A 10,213-nucleotide genomic window follows, 5' to 3' on the forward strand; every position below is an offset into this window, starting at 1 on the left:
GAACAAAAGTATTAAATATTAAGCCTTTTAGCAATACCTAAAGCAGTACTTAGAGGGAAATTATATCCTTAATGCTTGCATTAGAAAATAAAGTTTATCCACATTTAATGAACTAAGCATTCAATATAAGTCAATAGAAGAACATTAAAATAATCCCTAAAATAAAATAAAAAGAATAACAAAGATAAAAAGACAGAATAATGAAATAAAAAGCAAACAATGAAAAGAGGAACAATAAAGCCAAAGTTGGTGCTTTAAAAATATCATTGAATTATTTGAAACATCAACTTAAATAAACTGAAAAAAAATCTGGCATAATTAATCCAGAAAATAAAGAGATAAAACACACATAAACAATATTAAAAATGAAAAAGAAGACAAAACGACAAGTGCTAGAGACATTAAAAAATAAGATGATATTATCAATAATTTATGCTGATAAATTTTAAAATTGGTGAAATAAATAAATTCCTTAAAAAACTGAAAATTGTCTTTAAAACATCAATGTTATGAAAAATATCTTTAAGAGGCTTGGAAATTATTCTGTGTAAAGGAGAAATGGGAAATGCCACATGGGATTCTGTCTTAGATCCAAAGTCAATAAAATTTTTCTAAAACCTATACATGACACTCTTGTGATATGAGGGGAAATATGAATATAGATTGAATATTAGATAATTGAGTGATATCAATGTCAAATTACCTGAGAGTGGCAGTAGGAAAATGCTACATTCTGAAATATTTAAGAGTAAAATATTATATCTACAGCGAACTCGTAAGTAATGCAGAAAAATAAAACGTGAGTGTGTGCATAAATCATTAAGTATGTGTTTGTGTGTGAGGGAAAGAGATGGAGAGAGTGAGAGTTCAAGAAAGCAGGAAAGCATAAATGTGGCAAAATGTTAGCAATCAGTGAAACTAGGTGACAGGTGTGTGAATTTTCACTGAGGTATTCTTAAAACTTTCAGAAGGTCTGAAAAGTTTCAAAATAATTTAAATGCAAATTAGCAATATAAGCATTACATACCATAAAAATATAATTAAGAATATTGGCTCAAACAATAAAGAAAGAAATCCAGTGATTTAAATCTTCTCTCATGAAAACAGTAGGGTAACATTTTAAGAAATGTTTAAGGAACCAATAATTTCAATCTTACAGAAATTTTCTAAATTATAGAAAAAGCAAGAATGGCTCCAAATTTTTTTTGTGTGTGTGAGTTTGCATAATCTGATGACCAAATCTAACCAGGACAGTTCAGGGAGGGTAAATTCATTAGACAAACATATTCATGAAATTAGTTGCAAATGTTTCTCTCCACCATAAAAAAAAAAATTAAAAAAAACCCTTACCTAGTAAAGTATTAAAAATTGGGGCTTATTTCAGAAATGCAAGGTTCATTTAATTTTAGAAAACAGAGTAATATAATTTACCACATCAATATATTAAAAAAAAATAAATGAAATGCTAATTTAAAAGATGCAGAAAGATAAAGGTATTTTTAAAATTCAATATATATTCATGATTTTTTAAAAAAATCTCAGAAAACTATGAATAGACAGAAACTTCCTCACCTTTTAAAATAAGTATATGAATATCTGCATGTATCTATATATTATGTATATGTCTATATTATATGTTAGATATTATTACAAATAGTACTCATATTAAATGTCATGTTTAATTGTGAAATTTTGAAACCTTTCCTTTCTGTGACTAAAGCAATGCTAATCTTACCTCTTTTGTTCAGGTTTGCACTGAAAAACTAGGTAAACATGATTTCTTTTAAAAATAAAGAAGAAAAAGGTATAAAGATTGTGAAAAAAGGAAACAAACCATTATTATTTGCAGATTATATAACTGAATGTGGAAAGTTAAAAAAATCTATACCAAAAAATCATTAGAATCAATAAGAGCCTTGAACACGATTATTGGATACAAAAATAATATACAAAATCATTTGCCTTTCTATATACCAGCCACAAATAATTAAAAATTTAAAACTACAAACATCAAAAGATAACTAGGAATAATTATAATAAAAGACCTCTACAGAGAATAGTACAAAACATTACTGGGACATCAAACAGACCTAAATCAATGAATAGAAATAACCAAAACTCTAAAATTTTTAAAAGATAATATAGGAGAATATCTTCCTGACCTTGGTATAGAGAAACGTTAATAAACAACAACAACAATATCTATAATAATAAAAGCGTACTATGCTAATTAGACAGAACAGCTGAACGACCTTCCAGATGACCTTCCAGACAAAGCCATGGCTATGAGGGCCGAGGCAAGGCTGCGAAGGCCGAGCCCCTTGCATGAATGTCATGCATCAGGCCTCTAGTATAACCATAAAGGAAAAGATTACTACAGGTGATTACATTAAAAATATGCATTCATCTAGTACCATAAAGAGAGTAAAACTAGGAGCCTCAACAACTGGGAGAAGATATTTGTGAGATATCTAAGTGCCCAAGTTCTATCATCCCAAATGCATGTAGACACTTATTAATTTACTAGAGGCCCAGTGCATGAAATTCGTCTACTCATGGGGGGAAGGGATTCCTCAGCCTGTGCCCTCTTGCAGTCCAGAAGCCATCAATCGGACATCCTTAGCGCTGCCACAGAGGCGGGAGAGGTTCCCGCCTCCACCGTTGCACTCGCCAGCCATGAGCCCGACTTCTGGCTGAGCGGCGCTCCCCCTGTGGGAGTGCATTGACCAACAGGGAGCAGCTCCTGCATTGACCATCTGCCCCCTGGTGGTCAGTGTGCGTCATAGTGACTGGTCCTTCCGCCATTCGGTCAATTTGCATATTAGCCTTTTATTATATAGGATAATGAAAATTTTAACCACCAGATTTTCCAAAACCAAAAGCCTGTTCCTGAGAACATGGACTGATGGAGTTATCTTATCCTCTTGGTGGGGATGGAAAGTGCACAAGTCTTTGGCAAACTGTTACTAGTAAAGTTCAAGATACACATCCTGTGACCTAAGAGTACCACTCCTAGATAATTACTCTAGAAACCCTTGTACTCATGGACCAGCAGGCAGGTATCAGAGGGTTTACTGCCTCACAGCTTGTGGTAGTTCCAAACTGGAAATAGCCCAAAGATCAATCCACAGTAGAAGAGATAAATAAATTGTAACACCTTTATTCAATAGGATACAATAAAGCAATGAAAAACTAAAAACATGAGTAAATTCCACAAACAGAGCCAACCAAGACAATCCAAAGGACTGGCTGACCAATTATGGTATTATTCCATTCATACCAAGTTTGAGACCTAGGCAACAGTGAATTATATTTCTTACAGATGCATTCACCTATGGTAAAACTTCAAAGGAAACCTCAGAAACGATGATGACAAAAGCCAGGCGTGTCTTTCCTTTGGAGCTATAAGCCCCATGAGGGTAGGAGTCAGGTCTTTTCATATTTATTCTCAGCATCTAGCACAGGCAAGACACACAGTTGGCACTTGACAAATTTTTATTTGAATGAGATGCTATGGTAGCTACAGTATAAATTATTTAAGTTTGTTAAACATCCTGTGTCTAAGCCTGTCTCCATTCCAGGCTTTGGTTCCAGACAGGACAATGACAAAATAGCCCTTGCTAATTTCAACTCCCTCGTGCAGTGTTTGCTGAGAGCTCGTGGAGGCAACACTGTATTTTAGGCAATGGATAGTAAAAAACAAACAAACAAACAAAAAACCCCACGGATCTTCCCCATATTATAAAGAGGAAGCAATGGAAGAAAAATAAAAAAGGACTATGACAAAAAAGTATAGGGAAGTAAAGTATTGTTAATGATTAAATATGTTACATCTCTTTTGAAAATGAATTGTTTTTAACAGGGGTCTTCAATCCTTTAGCCAGGCACTTGCCGAAAGAGGTTTGTAAGAGTTAGTTTGGCCAATGAGGAGGGAAGAGAGAGAGATTTATAGGATATCACAAATTTTACCACTTCTACTTCCCTCGACTGCTTGATGCTTTCTGCTTCTAGAAAGAGACTTGCTGATTTCACCTCACTCCGTCTCCCACCACCACTACTCGGTGTACAAGACAGGCTGCGAAACTTGTGCTGGATTTTGACAATAAGGGTCTGGGATCAAGAAATCTGAGGAGGGTGACCTAACTGGATGGCTCATTTGGTCGGAGCATCTCCCCATACACCAAAAGGTTGCGAGTTCAGTTTCCGGTTAGGACACATGTTGGAGGCAACCAATCAATATTTCTCTCTCACATTGCTGTCTCTTTCTCTCTCTCACCTCTCTCTCTCTCTCTCTCTCTCTCTCTCTCTCTCTCTCTCTCTCTCTCTCAAATCAATGAAAGCATATCCTTGGATGAGGCTTATGAAAAAAAGAAAGAAAGAAAGAAACCTGAGAAGAGAGGGAGGAGCATCACCTATGGAAGCAGATGGTCATCTGACAAGATATTGTCTCTTGGAAGGAGGACGGGACTGAAGAGGCGCAGCATCCCTAGAGGAACCTGGAGTTGAGGATGTGGGTGTGCTGGCCATTGTGGAGGGCAGACATGGCCTCTGGCTACGGGAGGTGGTTCAAGAGGCGTCCCTCCCTTAGGGGCCCAGATGGATTGAACTGCCAATTATTAGTTATGTTTTCTTTCTCTAGGCCAGTGACGGCGAACCTATGACACGCGTGTCAGAGGTGACACGCAAGCTCATTTTTTTTGGTTGATTTGTCTTTGTTAAATGGCATTTAAGTATATAAAATAAATATCAAAAATATAAATCTTTGTTTTACTATGGTTGCCAATATCAAAAAATTTCTATATGTGACACGGCACCAGAGTTAAGTTAGGGTTTTTCAAAATGCTGACACGCCGAGCTCAAAAGGTTCGCCATCACTGCGCTAGTGTCATCCAGAAGCTTGTGGGAGAGTACTGGTTAAATATTCCTGCCTGTTGCCAGCTGCTGCCCACAGGGAAATAAGCAAAAGCTGCAAATCATTAAGATTTAGAAGGGGAGTGGCACTGCCTGAGGCCACCCTGGTGATGGCAGTGGTGACTTGCCAGGAGTCTCCAAGGGAAAGCTGAACCTCAGGAAACAGGAATCAGGGCCTCAAGCCCGCCCTTCCCGGCCTCCCACTGCCCACATGACAGGCTGGAGCCAGCAGGGTCTGCTTTGCCCGGGCGGGCGGCTGACTTTGGGCCAACACAGGGTGGCAGAGGGGCTCTGTTTCTCAAGAGGAGACTGCACTTCCCCGGGAAGCAGGAGGATGTTGGAGTAAGTGGCACAGTGGGTGGTCACAGAGCAGGACAGATGGGGCTTGTAAAAACCTCTTTTCCAAATATATCTCAAAGGGAATTTGAGACAACTGTCAGTGGCTCCACAGAACACAGGCGTGGAGACCCAGGGTGAGAGTCGTCTAAGAAGCCAACCTCTCTCCCGAGGCCTAATTTGTCGCTCTCAGGTGGGGAGCGCGTGTGGGCATGCTCCTGAGTCAGTCCCTGCCGGTCACTTTCCGAGGGAGCTTCCAAGTCCAGCAGCTCCTGCTCTGTGTTTCAACAGCTGTGCGCTATGTTGCTGTCACCAACCCATGGAAGGGAGACCTCCAGCATAGACGGGACTCCCCAGAGGACAGAAAGCAAGCTGAATCTCCAAGTGGGGTTTTAGAGGCAACAACGAACAAACCACTCAGATGGGAAACCAAGGGGCCAGGGCCTTTTGTAGCCCAGGCTGGCTCAGGAGAAGAGCACTTCACTCCCAGACTCCAAGACTCCAGGGGCCAATGTCAGGCGCAGCATGCAATCCAGGCTATGAAAAGGAGATCACCTTTGCCTGCCAGTTTTAATTAAATTATGGGGAAATAATGATTAACCAGAGCCCAGGACAGGCAGCTCCTTCAAATGCCAAGGAGAGCAGCCGCATGCCCCGTGAAGGTATGTTGCTGTGGTCACCGCAGAAACAAAGGCATAGCAGATGGGCTCCCTGTCTACAGAGTCTAGCTCTCCTCCTGCCAGTTGGGTTTTCAGTCCAAAAACATATCAGTGAGGCATTGAGATTCCAGGACTGGAACATGCCTGCAAGCACTGCCTCTCCAACTACATCTCACCCAACTGCTAAGTGGGGTTTTAGGGAAACAAATGGTCAGGTCTCAATACCGTTGTGATTAGCTAGTCATTAATAATAGGAAAGGAGCAAAGTGGGAGGTCAGACATTAGAGGCATGACACCTGGGCAGCTTCACCAGGAACCTGCAACTTTGCACTCCCCAGGGAACCACCAGCCCATTCCCGGAAGAATCAATGGGGGAAGGGATCCAACAAAGGGGAGACAGATGCATACACAGTGAAGTTGGGGTGACATGGGGGAGATACTGGCCTGTCAGTCAAGCCTGGGGAACCACGGATTGGCTAGCATAGGCAAGGCCATTGTGAGCCTGTGAAAATTTGGGACTATCTGTTCCCACAGACAAAGGAACTCTCTCTTTTGGCTCTTGGCTCTCTTGTTCCTATTTTTTTGCTCCTTCCTGTGTGTTCCCTCCAAGCCATGTGGTCATGCAATGGACTGATGCAATGGACTGATGGACTGCAACAGGGCACACAAATGAAGCTAGCCTGATGCTGGACTGGGCGCTGCTCCCACATGGAGCCAAAGCTCTGGACACTGGCTCTGATTCCAGCTCTGCTGAAGCCACAGCCACACTTCTTCCTTGGGGGGAACAAAGGGAAGCCCAGGGGCTTGATTCCACAGAAATAAAGCTGTCTGCAATATCACATTCTCCCATGAGAGTCTCAGAAAATTCTTGTTCTCAGGATATCACAAGAACAACCAGCAGGGACCAGCATCTCTCCCCATGGATAACAGTCTATATGGAAATATCCAAAGTGGTATGTTGCTGTGAGGCTTGTCATTGCAGTCTGTTTAAACCCAGATGTATTTCCACCTGGGGCATTTGCACGGTCAGATAGGGGTTGGTTGGGGGAAGGTAGAAGCATCTCCTGGCAATGTTGAGGAGACAAGAGGAGGATAGACTAGAGTGGGTGTTGAGAAAACCATGAGGCAATGTGACTCAATTCATGCCAGCCCTACCTCCCGATCACATCTACTCCTGGGAGAGTGAAGATGGCCCCAACTGGTGTGAAAACAAATGCCATGCCTGCCCAAAGACTCCAGAGGAACACATGCTTCTGCGGATGAGAAATGCACTTGAAAGAGGCACAGAATTTTCACTTCTAATAAAATGAAATTGGACTTCCAGTTTTATTTATAAAAACAAACTCCTGGGGGGAAAAAAAAGAGAGAAGAATTTGGTAGTTCCCACCCATGGAATAAGGTCCTGTAGCTCGCGTAGAACAGGAAACATATCTTGTAAAAACTGATTAACTCAAAAAAAAAAAAAAAAGATATAAAGGATAATGGACAAGCTGTGCTCCTGTGGTCTGGACAGAAAGCTCCAAATTAAACTGGTTAGATGCTGGCCATGCCTGAGGGAGTGTCTGGTTTGGCCATTTCCACCTAAGCCCGTGGTGGTAGGCAGTTGGGAATGCATTCCATGCCACTGTCCTCAGACTGTGATGCACCCAGCAGGCCATCAGATGTCTCCACTTGCCAAGGGCCTCCTGGCCTGGCCTGGAGAGCACTCCTTGACAAGCATGTTGCCGCGCTCTAGGCTCTCCGCCCTCCCAGCTGGTGGAGCCCTGCCTGGCCTTGTGTCCAGGGCTCTCCATGCGATTTGGCAGCTTGGAAACAAGTGGAAGAACACAAATCGGCAGCGTGGGCATCTGGCCTCCTCCTGGACCTACCAAAGAGGCTATGGCTTATGCAGGGCACTCCAAAGGAAGCCCCTCTCATCGGAAGGTTTTGTGCTTTTCAAAAGAAGTTTAAAATTAAGGAGACTGAATCACAAGTGTGTGTTGTATGAAGTAGTACGATGACCACTGATTAGGGATTGAAGAGAGAATCCCATCTCAAATATGGCAATGTTTGACTTACATACACAAAGCCCCCAAAGAATTTGGAGCTCCCAGGGAGGTTAATCTCTTTAGCCTTAACATACTCACCCATGCACAGATGCACACACACACACACACACAAACTATTTTTTTTCAGGATGTGCAAGCCTTCTAAAAACTGAGAGATTTGATCCACTGATGTAGGAACAAACATGACTCTATCCTGCTTCCTAACGGAGTACCACATGTGAAAATAACTTCAACGGGAACAACAAAGGGCTGATTATTTGTTCTTGTAGGTTAATCTTCTGGGTCCCAACGGGAGTTTACCCTCCCTGGACTCTTACCCTGCCTGGGAGGCAGAGCCAGCGGCCATCTTACACAAAAGCCCCCTTCTGGGCATGGCTGGAACATCTCCCAGCAGGCTGGAGAGCAAATCACAAGTCCCAGCTTGCAGGACGGTTCTCAATTGAATTCAGCAAGTATTTATCCAGCTCCTTGCTGTGCCCCAGGCTTGAGCTAGGCTAAGCGTGCACAGGCTGAAAAACAGAGAAGAGCTACCCCCTCCCCGCCCCTTGGTCAGGATGGACTGATGGCTCCAGCCAGAGAGGAAGATGAGCCAGGCTGCAGGAAAGGCTTCGGGACCCCTGCAGACTCAGGCTTTGGGAGGCCTCAGCCTTTAGGGTTTGTTTCCACATGTGAGGATTACGCACCTACAAAAGCCCTGAGGTAAGAACTCACGGCAAAGTTTGTAGATGGCAAGTGGTTCAGAAAACCTGAACCTGGAATCTGGAGATTGGGTGGGACGCAGTGAGAGGGGAAGCTGGAGAAAGGAGCCAAGGCTCAAGTGCGGAGTGTCTTATATAGGGATAATAATGCAGAGTGATACTGAGCAATTAGACCTTCCCCTGAGGTCAGTGGGGAGAAATTGAAGGGGAGTGACATGAACAGATGTGTATTTTAAAGTGATCGCTTCACTGTGGCTGCAGGGTGGAGAAAGGACAGGATAACCAATTGGAGGCCACAGCCAGACAAGAGATGAACTGCAGAAGAGGTAGCAGGAATAGAAAAAGGGGGTGGTAGGGATTTGAGAAATCTTTAAAAGGTAGACTTGTGAGTTGTTGGTAATTGATTGATATGGGAGGTTAGGAGTAGGAAGGAATCAAGAGTGATATCAGGTTCTGCTTCCAGTGACAGGATGACACCATCCACTGAGTGGAAAATATCCAAAAAGAGGCACCAGTGTGGGGCAGGGACACAGGAAAAACTGCCATTTCTTGAGCGCTTACTATACACCAGGCATTAAGATCAATGCTCTTCATGTTATTACCTCATTTAATCCCCACTACATCGTTATAAAGTAGGTAAGATCATTATGCCTAACTTACAAATAAGATACTGAGGTGCAGAGATATTAAGTATTTTCCCCCCATATCTCACAACTTAATGAGTAGCTGAGACATACATATGGAGCTACTGGAAAGGTAGTCAGAGTGTAGATTTCAGGAGAGAGGTCTACCCTGGTACCCTGAAGGTCAAGTGAAGAAAGGTTTTCAAGAAAGAGGGAGTGGTTGGCAATGCAAATGCTGCTGAGACACCAGGACAAAGCCTGAGACTAAATGATTGGATTTGTCAACGTGGAGGGTATTGATCTCAACAAGAGTGAATCAATAAAGTGGTGAAGACAAAAGCTATTTAAAGTGGGCTCCAAAAACACAAAACAAAACAAAAAACTGGAAGTAAGATTGTGGAGAAAGTGAAGATAGAATCTTTCAAAGAGTTTTGCTATGGTGGGGAGCGAAGAAATAGGGCAGTAGAGAGGAATACGGGGTTAAGAAAAGTTTTGTGTTAACATCACAGCATTCTTGTATGCTGATAAGAATGAGTTGACAGAGAGGGGAATTTTGATGTTGTAGGAAAGAGAGAGTAAAACACGAGAGGAGAAAAGCTCCTGAGGAAGCCAGTCTCTAGGAGGGATGGTTGGCCTTGGGTAGAAGCAGGGAGCGTGTGTTCATTGTAATACCCGAAGACAGAGCATTTGGACTCAAAAGCATGTAGGTTGATGGATGTTCTGATGGGAGACAGAGGCAGTTTCCTTCTTATTTCTTCTATTTTATTAATGAAAAAAGCAAGATTACAAGCTGAGAGTCAGGAGATGCTGGGAGTTTGAGAAAAGAGACTTGTGAAACAGTTATCTCAATCTGAGGGCCCACTTGAGATCTGCGATGATAAATTTAAAATGAGACCAACTGTTTTTCTCCAGTCATCTTTAGCTTCTTAAATGCAGGT

The sequence above is a fragment of the Myotis nattereri genome (assembly GCF_964212035.1).
Source record: "Myotis nattereri genome assembly, chromosome: 14".
Taxonomy (NCBI): Eukaryota; Metazoa; Chordata; class Mammalia; order Chiroptera; family Vespertilionidae; genus Myotis; species Myotis nattereri.